The sequence below is a fragment of the Diceros bicornis genome, chromosome 14 (assembly GCF_020826845.1).
Source record: "Diceros bicornis minor isolate mBicDic1 chromosome 14, mDicBic1.mat.cur, whole genome shotgun sequence".
In the NCBI taxonomy this organism is placed as follows: Eukaryota; Metazoa; Chordata; class Mammalia; order Perissodactyla; family Rhinocerotidae; genus Diceros; species Diceros bicornis.
Window position 1 is genome coordinate 32,206,059 of NC_080753.1, and position 13,651 is coordinate 32,219,709.

The following is a 13,651-nucleotide window of genomic DNA, read 5'->3' on the forward strand; positions in this document are numbered from 1 at the left end:
TGGTAGACTAACAAAGGTGAACGATCCTCCTACTAATAACAACTAGAAAATCTAAACAAAACATAAAATTCTCTTTGGCAGTGCAATCTGCGGGACTTTGAGGTCAAAATCTGAGATAAACACAAAACTAAAAGAAATGGGCATGCTATTTGGAACTTCCTTTCACATTGTGGTTCAAGGTCATTACAAACAAGAGTGCTGAAAAGTTGAGTGGTGTTCTAAGACTTTAGAGCTAAAGGGACATAAATAATTATTTCAGAGTTCATCAAGGACAAGAGAGATGGTAAACTGCCGTAATATGCATCCACAACCTAAAGAACCACACCGTGAAACTAAGAGTAAAATAGAACTAGACTAACTCTCACAGAAAACGAAGATTGTATTTGAATCATATCAATCCCTATTAAGACTAAAATAATATGCTATTGCTAGTGTCCCTAGCCTAGTCACCTGCCAGAAATAATCTCTAGCAGAAGATAACACTATTGAGAGTCTCAAATTTTTTTAATCTTTTATTTACACTATCTGGAATTCAATTAAAAATAACTAGACCCACAAACGTGATAGAATTATATTTAACAAAATGGTTGTGTTTAAAAACATATTAGACAAGGCTAAAAAGAGAATAATTGAAATAAATAATAAGTGGGAAAAAATATCCGGACTACAGCTCAGAAAAACAATGAAAAGTAGAGAGTGCTATAATAGGATCTGAGTGCTATATAGGATCAGTTGAAAAGTTTCAAGTTATGTGCATTTGAAATCCCAGAAAAGAGAATGCAAGATGTTGATTTCTTAAATCCCAGGTAAAAAAAGGTAATAAAAACCCCAGATTCAAGAATTAAACCAAATTAAACCAGTCAGAGAAGAAAGACATCTTATCTTGAAACAAAAAACAATAAGACATACAGATTACTTCTCCACAGAAGCATTGGAATATGGAGCCATATTTTCAATATGACAATGGAGGCATGTATTCAAATTGCTTAATGACAGTTACTACCAATACACAATTGTGAATAAAATTAAAATGTTCTTCAAAACTTAAGATAAAGTTGAGAACAGTTCAATCTTTGGGTGTGTTGGAGAGGTATTCAGCTGAACACTGCTCCCACTAGGATAAATACTAGAAAAGCCAGATAAAATACAAAACTCAATTATTGAACTATATCAGAGAGATATACAAATAATGGTGCTTAGAACGTCTATGAATCAGAGAATTAGAAAAACTCAAAGAGATGAGATGAAATATCTTAAACAACTTTGTTCCTGGGGGAATATGGTGATTCTGGTTGTGTCAAGAGGCTGAGAATCTGAGTTTAGCCAGACACAGGACATAGAAAACAACAAAGTTTTTGGCAATCACAGGTGCTGGTGTGACAAAATCACATTCGAAGAATATAAAAAAGACTGCCTAAGATATTTGCCAAATTCTAAACCTGTTCAAGACTTAAGGCTAAAAATCTCAACCATAAATCACTGAAAGGCACTGAAACTTATAAATATTCATAATGCTAAGGAATTAAACGCCAACAAGGCAAAGTGGTTCAACTGAACATACCAGGGTCTCATTTGAAAGCTTTGGAGAGTTATACCTTATGAAAAGAAGTAAACAAGAGCTAAATTGAGTTACAGAAACCACAAGAGAGTCATCTTAGTTCAGTCCTTGACTGAGTGATATTAATTACATACAACTCTATCTGCCTAGCAAAAACAAGAGAGAATCCTCTTGGGTGGAAGAAGATAGCATCATTTGGAGACTGTACTATTTTTAATATAAATATCCACCATTCGTTCAATATATAATAGACCAAAAATCAAAAGAAAAACAGTCTCTTGTGATACACGTACTTGGAGTTATTAGACAAGGACTACAATAGCAAGAAAAAATATATTCAAAATATTAGAAACAAAAATAGAGACTATATATTTAAAGGATATCAAGAATTTAACCAAGAATGGAATCTATTAAAATGTAATGGAAATTCTGAAATTGAAAATTATAATTTCTGAAATTAAGAAGTCAATGGAAGAGGAATGACATCATCAAGATGGCAACGTGGGTCATTCCCAAATTCAGTCTTCCTCGCAAGAGACCAACTAGCAATTATCCCCAGATAAGATACCCCTGTGAAAATCCCAGAACCTGGGGGTAAGGCTGAAGCACCTCCTTGGACGACAGAGACCAAGAAGGACCACTTTAGAAGGGTAAGAGGACTGATGTTACTTAGATGTCATTGCCCCTCCCACAGGCCAGCACAGCGCCACACCAAGAGCCCTGGACCCTAGCCCGCCTTGGGCCTACGGTTTCTCCAGTGGGAAAAAGAGAACCCAAAGTGGACATCTAGCATCCCCAGCTGGCAGGACACTTCTCAAGAGGCTCACTCTGGTCTCGCTTCATAGGAATCACTGGGGCAGTCTGTGGAGCTCGACAACTGGGGATCAGAGAAGGGGGCAGAACTTACAGCAACCGGCACTCAGATCTTGGTGGACTGCGTTCCTGCTTGCAGCACCACTCAAGTGGGGATCTCAGTTAGCAGCGCTGCCTATCTGCTTAACTGACTCAGTGCCCACTTACGGCCAGGTAGGTCACTTGGCAGTTCTGCCTGATTTGGATCTCTAGCCAATGGGTCGTACCAGCAATGAAGCCTATTCTATAGCCCCGACCAGGCAAGGGAACAAATTCCTAGTCCTGTCCAACTGCTCAGCATAGTGTCCAGTCCGAACTCTCTGGGAAGCATGATCTCAGATGCCTGGTAGCCTCAGAGCACATCCTACTACCCAATTATGCAGGGGAGCAAATTCACACTCCTGTCCGACTGCTGAGAATAACTTCTACTCCTGCCTTACCAGGAAGCCTGGCCACAGATGACTGGCAGCCATGGAGTACTTCCTATGGTTCGCCCATGTAGCACAGCAAATTTGCAGTCCTGCCCAACTGCTGAACGTAGCCTCCAATCCTGCAATTCCAGGGAGTGTGTCCACAGACAGCTAGCATCTGTGGAGCATATCTATGGCCTGCCTTGGCAACTTGTGAGCATAGCCTCTGGCCCTGAGCAGCCTCAGAGCCTAGCCTATGGTACTGCCCACTAGAGCAGAACTTAAAACCCCACCCAGCAACAGTGCCCCCCATATGGCCCTGATCAGTTTCTGAGGCCTCATTCAGGCAGGGAGCCCAGCCAGTGACCCCATTTAATTGCTGAGTGTTGCCTGCAGTCCCACCCAACCAGGGATCCCTGACAGAGACCCTGCCTAACTTCAGAGTGGTTTCCAGGCCCAGCTAACTGTGATGTATAGCTAGAGGCCCCATCCAACCAGAGAGACTTGCCAGTGATCTTGCCCAAGAGTGGAGCAAATCAATGACCAACCTAATTGCAAAATCAGCACATGAACCCACTCAACTTCAGGGCACACCCTGGAACCCTGCCTGATCACAGAGCACAACCTGAAGATCCGTTTGACAATGAAGCCCAGCCTATGGTCCCGCCTGAACACAGAGTCCAGTGAGCAACACCACCCACTATGGAGCACAGACTGAGGCTCTACCCAACCAGGAGTGAGTACAGAGCACAGCCCATAGCCCTGCCCAATTGCAGAATCCAACCAGTGGCACCATTCTGTAAAGGAAAACAGCCTATGACCTAGTTTGACCAGAGATGATTACAGAGGCCAGAAAATGGCCCCACGTGACTGTATAAAAGAGCCAGAAACTCTGTCCAATCAGGAAGCCTACTCAGTGGATCCACTTGAGCAGGTATCCTGGCCAGCACACCCACCCAAAGCCCAAACAGTGGCACCTCACATCCTTGAACTGAGAGCGTGGACAGTGGCCTCATCCACCTAGGGACTCTGATAGCAAAAACAAACAAAAGAAGAATATCTTGAGACACATATTATAATGTGATAATAGTCACTTTGATAAAAGTCAAAACCAAAGAATTTTGAAAGCAGCAAAAAAAAAGTGACTCATCACATATCAGGGAACCCCATAACATTATCAGTAAACTTCTCAGCAGAAACTTAGCAGGCCAGGAGAAAATGGGATGATATATTAAAATTATTGAAGGAAAACAAAACTATTAACCAAAATTCTATACCTGACAAATCTGTCCTTCTGAAATGAAGGAGAGAGAAAGGCTTTCCCAAACAAACAAACAATGAGGGATTTTTATCGCCACCAGACCTACCTTGCCAGAAATGCTAAAGGGAATTCTACAAACCAAAATAAAAGGATATTAATTAACATTGTAAAAATATGTGAATGAATATAACATTGTAAAAATATATAAACCACATCAGTAAAGGTAAATATATAGTCAAGGTCTGATTCTCTAATATTGTAATGGTAGTACATACATAAGTTACAACTCTAGATTAAAAGTTAAAAAACAAACATATTAAAAATAACTATAGCTACAATAATTTTTTACTGGATACACAATAAAAAAACGATGTAAATTGTAACATTAAAAACCTAAATATGAGGGAGGGAAAAGTAAAAGTATAAAGTTTCTGCATGCTATTGAAGTTAAGTTGTTATCAGTTTAAAATAGGATGATATAACTATAAGATATTTTATGTAAGCCTCAAGGTAAACAAAAAGGAAAACCCTGTTGTAGGTACACAAAACACTATGATAAAGAAGTCAAATTATAGTGCCACAAAAAGTCAACAAATCACAAAGGAAGAAATCAAGAGAGGAAGCAAGAAATAAAGGATCTAAAAAGCAGTTAGATAACAATTAACAAAATGGAAATAATAAGTCCTTACCTACCAATAATTACTTTAAATGCAAATGGATTAAATTCTCAGTCAAAAGACATAGAGTGGCTGAATGAATAAAAAAACAAAATCCAACTCTATAGTGCCTACAAGAGGCTCACTTTAGATTTAAGGAGACACATAAGGCTGTGAGTGAAGGCTGAGAGTGAAGAGAAGGAAAAAGATATATCAATAAATGGTGAACAGAGAAAGCAAGAATAGCTACAATTCTTATCAGACAAACTAGACTGTAAGCTAAAAATTGTCTCAAGAGACAAAAAAAGGTGATTATATAATTATAAAGTGGTCAATTCATCAAGAAGATATAACATTGGTAAATATTTATACATCCAATATCAGAGCACCTAAATATATAAAGAAAATACTAAAAGATAAAAGGTGAATAAATAAGCAATACAATAATAGCTGAGGAATTTAATACCTCACTATCAACAATGGATGGATTGCAGACATAGAGAATCAATAAGGAAAGAGCAGACACAAATAACAGTGAAGACAAAATAGATCTAACAGATATATAAAGAGCATTCCATCTGACAGCAACAAAATACACATTCTTCTCAACCACACAGAGCACTTTATTTAGGATAAATCATATGTTAGGGCACAAAATAAGTCTTAACAAATTTAAGAGGATTAAAATCATATCAAGTATCTTTTCCAACCATAGTGGTATAAAACTAGAAATCAATAACAGGAATAAAGCTAGAAAATTCACAAATACTTGGAAATGAGACAACACACTCCTGAACAACAAATATATCAAAAGAGAAATAAAGAATATATTGAGACCATTGAACATGGAAACGCAACATACCAAAGCTCATGGGATGCAGAAAAAGCAGTTCTAAGAGGCAGTTTATACCTATAAATGCACAAACCAAAAAGTTCTCAAATGAACAACCTAACTTTATAACTCAAGAAAATAGAAAAATAAGAATGAACTAAGCCCAAAGTTAGCAGAAGGAAGGAAATAATAGTAATTATTAGAGGAGAAATAGATGAAATAGTCAACAGAAAAACAACAGAAAAGATTAGCAAAACTAAGGGTTGGTTCTTTGAAAAGACAATCAAAATTGACAAACCTTTAGCTAGACTATTGAAAAAGAAAAAAAGAGGACTTAAATCAATTAAATTATAACTGAAAGAGGAGACATTACAACAGATAGCACAGAAATGCCGAGGATCATAAAAGACTACTATGAACAATTATACACCAACAAATTGAATGATCTATAAGAAATGGATAAATTATGAGAAACATACAACATGCCAAGACTGAATCATGAAGATATAGAAAATTCGAACAGACCAATAACAAGTAAGGAGATTGAATTGGCAATCAAAAACCTCCCAACAGGGGCCGGCCCGGTGGCGCAAGCGGTTAAGTGCGTGCGCTCCGCTGCGGCGGCCCGGGGTTCGCTGGTTCGGAACCCGGGCGCGCACCGACGCACTGCTTGGTAAGCCATGCTGTGGCGGCGTCCCATATAAAGTGGAGGAAGATGGGCACAGATGTTAGCCCAGGGCCGTCTTCCTCAGCAAAAAAAGAGGAGGATTGGCGGATGTTAGCTCAGGGCTGATCTCCTCACAAAAAAAAAAAAAAAAAAAAAACTCCCAACAATAAAAGCCCAAGACCACATTGGCTTCACGGGTGAATTCTACCAAATAGTTAAAGACAAATTAAAGCCAATCTTTCTCAACTTTTCCAAAAACTTGAAGAGAAGGGAACACTCCCAAACTCTTTCTATGAGGCCATCTTACCCTGATACCAAAGTCAGACAAGGATACTAGAAGAAAAGAAAACTACAGGTAAATATCCCTGATGAATATAGATGCAAAAATTCTCAAAAAATTATTAGCAAACCAAATTTAACAGCATATTAAAAGGATCATACACCATAATCAAGTGGGATTCATCCCTGGGATATAAGAACATTTGAACAACGCAAGTCAATAAATGTGATACTCCACATTTACAAAATGAAGGTTAAAAATCATATAATCATCACAATAGATGCAGAAAAGCATTTCACAATATTCAACATCCTTTCATGATAAAAACTCACCACAATTGGATATAGAAAGAATGTACCTCAACATAATAAAGGCCATTGATGACAAGCCCACAGCTAACATACTCAATGGTGAAAGACTGAAAACTTTTCCTCTAATATCAGGAACAAAACAGGGTGCACACTCTCACCACTCCTATTCAACATAGTACTGTAAACTTAGCCAGAGAAATCAGACAACAAAAAGAAATAAAAGGCATCCAAATTGGAATGGAAAATGTTGAATTCTCTCTGTGTGTAGAAGACATGACCTTATACATTAAAAAAAACACTGAAGACTTCATTACAAAACTGTTAGAACTAAAACAAATTCAGTAAAGTTGCAGGGTACGAAACCAACATACAAAAATCAGTAGCATTTCTTTACACTAGTAACAAATTAACTGAAAAAGAAATTAAGAAAATAATCCCATTTGTGATAGTATGAAAAACAATAAAATTCTAAGGTATAAATTTAACCAAGGAGGTGATAGATCTGTACACTAAAAACTATAAGACGTTGATGAAAGAAATTGAAAAAGACATAAATAAATGGAAAGATATCTCATGTTAAAGGAATGGAAGAATTAATATGGTTAAAATGTCCGTATTAGCCAAAGCCATCTACAGATTCAGTACAATCACTATCAAAATTCTGATGGCATTTTTCACAGAAATGAAAAAAAAATCCTAAAATTTATATGCAACCTCAAAAGACTCAAATAGCCAACGCAATCTTGAGAAAGAAGAACAAACCTGGCAGGATCATGCCTCTTGATTTCAAACTATACTACAAAGCTACAGTAATCAAAGTAGTATGATATTGGCAAAAAAAATGATATTCACCAATGGAATAGAACTGAGAACCCAGAAATAAACCCACACATATATGGTCAACCAATAGCTGACAAGAGATCCAAGAATACTCAATGGGGAAAAGACATTCTCTTTAATAAATGGTGCTGGGAAAACTGAATATCCACATGCAAAGAATGAATGTGTATCCCTATCTTACACTACTTACAAAAATTAACTCAAAATGAGTTAAGATTTAAATGTAAGACCTGAAACCAAAAAACTCCTAGAAGAAAACATAGGGAAAAACCCCCTTACATGGGTATTGGCAACGATTTTTTGGATATGACACAAAAACCACAAGCAACAAAAGAAAAAATCAACAAGTGGGACTACATCAAACTAAAAAGTTTCTGCATAGCAAAAGAAACAATCCATAAGTTGAAAAGGCAACCTATGAAATAGGAGAAAATATTTGCAAATCGTATATATGATAAGAGATTAAATCCACAATATATAAGGAAATCATAGAACTCAATAGCAAAAATAATAATAATAACCTAATTTAAAAATGGGCAAAAGACCCGAATAGGCATTTTTTCCAAAGAAGATATACAAATAGCCAACAAATACATGAAAAGGTGCTCAACATCACAAATCATCAAGGAAAGGCAAATGAAAACCACAATGAGATAGCACCTCACACTTGTTAGAATGGCTGTTATCAAAAGGACAAGCTATAGCAGTTGCTGGCTAGGATGTGGAGAAAAGGGAACCCTTGTGACCTGTTGGTGGGAATGTAAACTGGTATAGCCATTATGGAAGACATGGAAAGATGCTCAAAATCATTCGTCATTAGAGAAATGCATATCAAAACACAATGAGATACCACTTCATTTCCACCAGATAAGACTAAAACTGAGAATCTTCTCCCTAAGATGAAGAACAGGACAAGGATGCCTGCTTTCATCACTTATATACAACATTGTACTGGAAAAAAGAGAACAGAACAAGTGTTGGTGAGAATATGGAGAAATTGGAACCCTCATCCATTGCTGCTGGTAATGTAAAATGGTACAGTCACTATAGAAAATAGTTTGACTCTTTCTCAAAAATAAATTACTTACAACCCAGCAATTCCATTCCTAGGTACACACCCGAAAAATTGAAAACAGGTATTCAAACAAACACTTGTAAACAAATATTCACAATAGCCAAAATGTGGAAACAACCCAAATATACCCATCACCAGCTAAATGTATAAAGAAAATGTGGTATATCCATCCAGTGGAATATTATTCAACAATAAGAAGGAATAAAGTACTGATACATATCACAATGTGGATGATCCTTGAAAACCTTAAGTGAAAGAAACCATACACAAAGGGTCACATATTGTATGATTCCATTTATATGAAAGTTCTAGAATAAATAAATCCATAGAGCAGAAAACAAATTGGTGATTTCCAGGGGATAGGAGGATTGGGAGTGACTGTTAAATGTGTCTGAGTGTTTTGGGGGGAGTGGTGAAAATGTTTTGGAAGTTGGTAGAGGTGGTGGTTGCACAACATTGTGAATGACTAAATGCCACTGAAATGTACACTTTAAAATGGTTCATTTTATTTTATGTGAATTTCACCTCAATTTTTTTAAAGAGCAGCTATAGAAAAAATAAGATTCAATCCATTCAAAAAGTAAAAATCAGAATAATGAAGAAATATGAAGGGAAAATGACACAACAACTTTAAAAAAGTAAAAAGAGGTAACAATAAAACAGAGAGCTGACAGCAGTTAGAAAACAATGACATGAATTTTTTTGCAGTTTTATTGAAATATAATTGATATACAAAAATTGCACATGTATAATATTTACAATTTGGTGAGTTTGGACATATGCATATAACTGTGAAGCCATCATCACAATCAAGGTAATAAACATATCTTTAAGGGCTGGAAGAAAATACATGGCAACTTACAATTCTACACTCAGCCAAATATCTCTCAAAAATGGAGGCCAAAGAAGAATTATTCACACAAGCAGAATACAAGATAATGTGTCAAAGGCAAACCTACACTTTAAGAAATAATAAAGGGAATTATTTAGGCAGAAGAAAAATTATCTCAGTGAAAGAAAAAATTGAAGACCAAAGGAAATGATAAATATATATGTGAATATAAATTACTACTGACTGTACAAAATAATGATAGTAATATTTTGAGGATTTTACTATACTTAGAATTAAAAGACAAAAATTATTCAAAATAGGGAGGAAAATTGTACTTATAAGTGTTTTAAGGTGCTAGAAAGTTTTTTAAGGTGCTGGAAAGTGGCAAAATAGTAATTTGTATTAGACTGTAATAAGTCAGGAATGCATGTAATCTCTAAACTTATGACTGAAAGAATAGCAAAATAATTTATAATGCCAAGTTGATAAAAATTAAAAATAGAATAAGGAAAAATTTGATTAAGCCAAAATAAAGCAAGAAAACAATGTAAAAGTAATAAAAGCAAATGGGCCCAGTTCTGAACCAAGATAAAGTAGACTTACTTTGCTTTATTCTTGCCATCAAGTAAAGCTAAAAATTCTGGACATTATATAAAAAGCAAACATAGAAAGACTATGAAATATGGGGAGAAGTCAGATCAGGTAAAGACCTAGGGTCCCAAGGTACAATACAGAGGTGAGTTTCCTGGTTTATTTTTTTTTAAATCTCATATATCCCAGATTTAGTACTGGAGAAGCCAGCAAACCAGAACAGTCAATGGAAATAGACAGAAAAAAATCCCCCAAAATAGCCTGCTCTCTCAGTCAATGGGCCAGGAAGCAGGCAACCTATCAAGACAGAAGGCTTTTAGACAAAAAAAGTCCCACTCAAAATAAACATCACAGATAAAAACTATGGCCCTATCTCCACCATCATCAAGAAAAGGCCAAATGGGAAGCCCAGATTTTCTCCTTCACCTGATTGTAAGGAGGTGCCCCTCCTACCTTCCAGGATGGTATCAAAGAAGACAAAGTGAGGAGCAGAGACTTTATTCTCCACCTTATATTAATATGCCCATCCCCTACAAGTTGTCAGTGGAGGCCAAGTGAAGATCTTGAACTTCTACCCCCACCAAATGAAAATGAGGTGCCTCTCCTCCTCCCTCAGGGTGGTGTCAAAGGAAGCCAAATGAAAAGTGGAACTTTAACCACCGTCCAGAAGTAAAAAAGATAACAACAAATATTAAAATGTTGAAGTCATCTAGTATATGTTTCTGACCACAGTAAGATTAATCTAGAAATCAGTAACCAAAAGTTTAGTAGAAATTTTCGTGTTTGGACATTAAGAAATGCACTGAGAATGAGCCACAGGTCAAAAAATATTAAATGGAAATTAGAAAAATGTTGAATTAAAATGCTACATTTTAACTGTGAGGGATGCAGCTTAAAGCCATGCTTAGAGAAAATTTATGATCCTGATGAAAAAAATTAAAAGAGAAGACAACATGCAAATCAATAGTTTAACAATTCACCACATAGATTTAGAAACAGAACAGAAGATATATTAGAGGGAAAAAGCAGAATGGATAAATAACAAAAATGTAATTTCAAATTAATTAAATAGAAAAATGAAATAGAAAGTTTCAAAACTGCAAAATTTTGTTAAAAAAATAATGGACACATATGAATATCTTGTGTTTCAGATAAAGAGGAAAAAGAAGAAAAAATTATCAAGAATAAAATGAGAGCACTAATAGAATTCCAGCAGACATTAAAAGATGAGAAGAGGAAATAGTCAATGCAAAAGAAGAAAGAACAAGAAAAAAATGAAATAAAAGAACAGATGGGGCAAACAGAAAACAAGTAGCAAGATAGTAGACTTAAACCAAACCATATCAATAATTCCATTAAATGTCAAGAGTCTAAATGCACCTGTTTAAGGCAGAGACTATATGATGGATTAAACACATAAAACCCAACTATATGCTACCTGTAAGAAGCCTAGTTTAAATATAAAGAAACAAATATATTAAAATAAATGTATTTAAATAGATATTTGCTATATATATTTTTAGCACATTAAATATTAAATAAGTATTAATATAATACTAACTATATTAATTAATTATTTATTTAATTAATAAATATTAAAGTATTGATATAATATTAAATAAATATTTAATTGTAAATAATATTTATTTAATTAATAATTAATTAAGTATTAAAATATTTGCATGTATGTATTTAAATATACATTTGATATAGTATATATTTTTATATATTTGTGTATTTATATAATATATACATATTTAAATATATATGATATATATATCATATATATGCTAATGCTAATCCAAAGAAAGCTGGAGTGATTGAGTTAATACTAGACAAAGTACATTTCAGATTACAGAATATTAGGAAGGACAAAAAATTGTTATTTTGTCATGATAAATGAATCAGTTCAACAAAAGAACATAAAAATCCTCTATGTTTACACACCTGGTGACAAAGCTTCAAAATACGTGTAGCAAAATCTGACAGAACTGTAAGGAGATATATACTAGTTACCAATCATAGTCAAAGATTCTAATACCCCTATCTCAATGACTGATATAAGTAGTGAAAAGATGAATAAGAATATATTGTTATACTTGAATATACTTGAAGTTATACTTGAATAACACTATCAAAAATCTTCATCTAATTGACATTTATAGGACACTTACTTCACCAAATAAAAAAATACATCTTATTGTTAAATGCATATGGAATGTTTTTCTGTAGTTTATGTCTTAGGTGATAAAACAAGTCTCAACAAATTTAAAAGAATTCAAGTCACACAAACTATTTTCTCTTTCCACAATAGAATTAAATTAGAAATTAATAACAGAAATATATCAGGAAAATCTACAATTATTGGGCAACTAAATAACAGATTTTTAAATAACTCATGAGTCAAAGAAGAAATTAAGAGGAAAATTAGGAAGCCCTTTACAGAATGAAAATAAAAATACCACATATCAAAATATGCGGGATGCCACTAAAGCAGTACTTAGAGGGAAATTTGTAACACTAAATGTCTCTATGGGAAAAGAAGAAAGGTCTCACATCAATGACCATATCTTCTACCAACAGAAAATAGAGAAAGAAAAATAAAATAAATCTAAAGTAAGAAAACAAAAGGAAATAGCAAAGATCAGAACAGAAATCAGTGAAATAGAAAACAGGAAAACAACAGAAAAAATCAAAGTCAACAAAAGCTGATTCCTTGAGATCAAGAAAATTGATAAATACCTAGTCAGATTGATTAAGAAAAAAGGCATCATGACCAAGTAGATGTTATCCAAGGAATGCAACATTGATTTAATATTTGAAAACCAATCGATGTAATTCACCATATTATCAAAGAAGGAAAATATATGATAATTTTATTGCAGAAAAATCATTTAACAAGTCCAAAATCCATTCTCAATAAACTTTCTCAGCAAATTAGGAATAGAAAGTGACATCCTCAACTTGGTAAAGACACCTATTAAAAACCAACAGCTAACATCACACAATATTAAAAGAGAGAATACTTTCTTCTTACTGACATAATAAGGCAAAAATGTCTGCTTTCACAACTTAGACTCAAGACTGCACAGAAGTTTCTAGTCAAAAAGATAGCAAGAAAAAGAGGCATCCAAATTGGAAATAATAAAATACAACTGCTTCTATTTGCAAACAGCATCTATGTAGAAAATCCAACGGAATCCACCACGAAAACATCTACTTGACCTAAGTGAGCTCATCAAGGTTGCAGTATGCATGGTCAATGTACAAAAATCTATTTTATTTCTACATTTCCATATACTAGCAACAAACATCATAATATAAAGATTTTAAAAACATTAAAAGAAACAAAATTTTAATCTACATTTGTTGTCTCCCGCAACATTAATATGGTATTCTCCATTTTACTTTTCATGTCAACTTCTACAAACACTTGGTAATGTTTGTTCTTCCAAGCACTCTGCTAATTTGACTTAGAGAGGATTT

The 13,651-nt window shown here is 34.5% G+C and overlaps 1 protein-coding gene across 1 annotated transcript in view; it reads left to right on the plus strand.

The window, feature by feature from the left end:
• LOC131413802 (butyrophilin subfamily 1 member A1-like) overlaps positions 1 to 13,651 on the plus strand; it is a 185,858-nt gene that overhangs the window by 109,426 nt on the left and 62,781 nt on the right.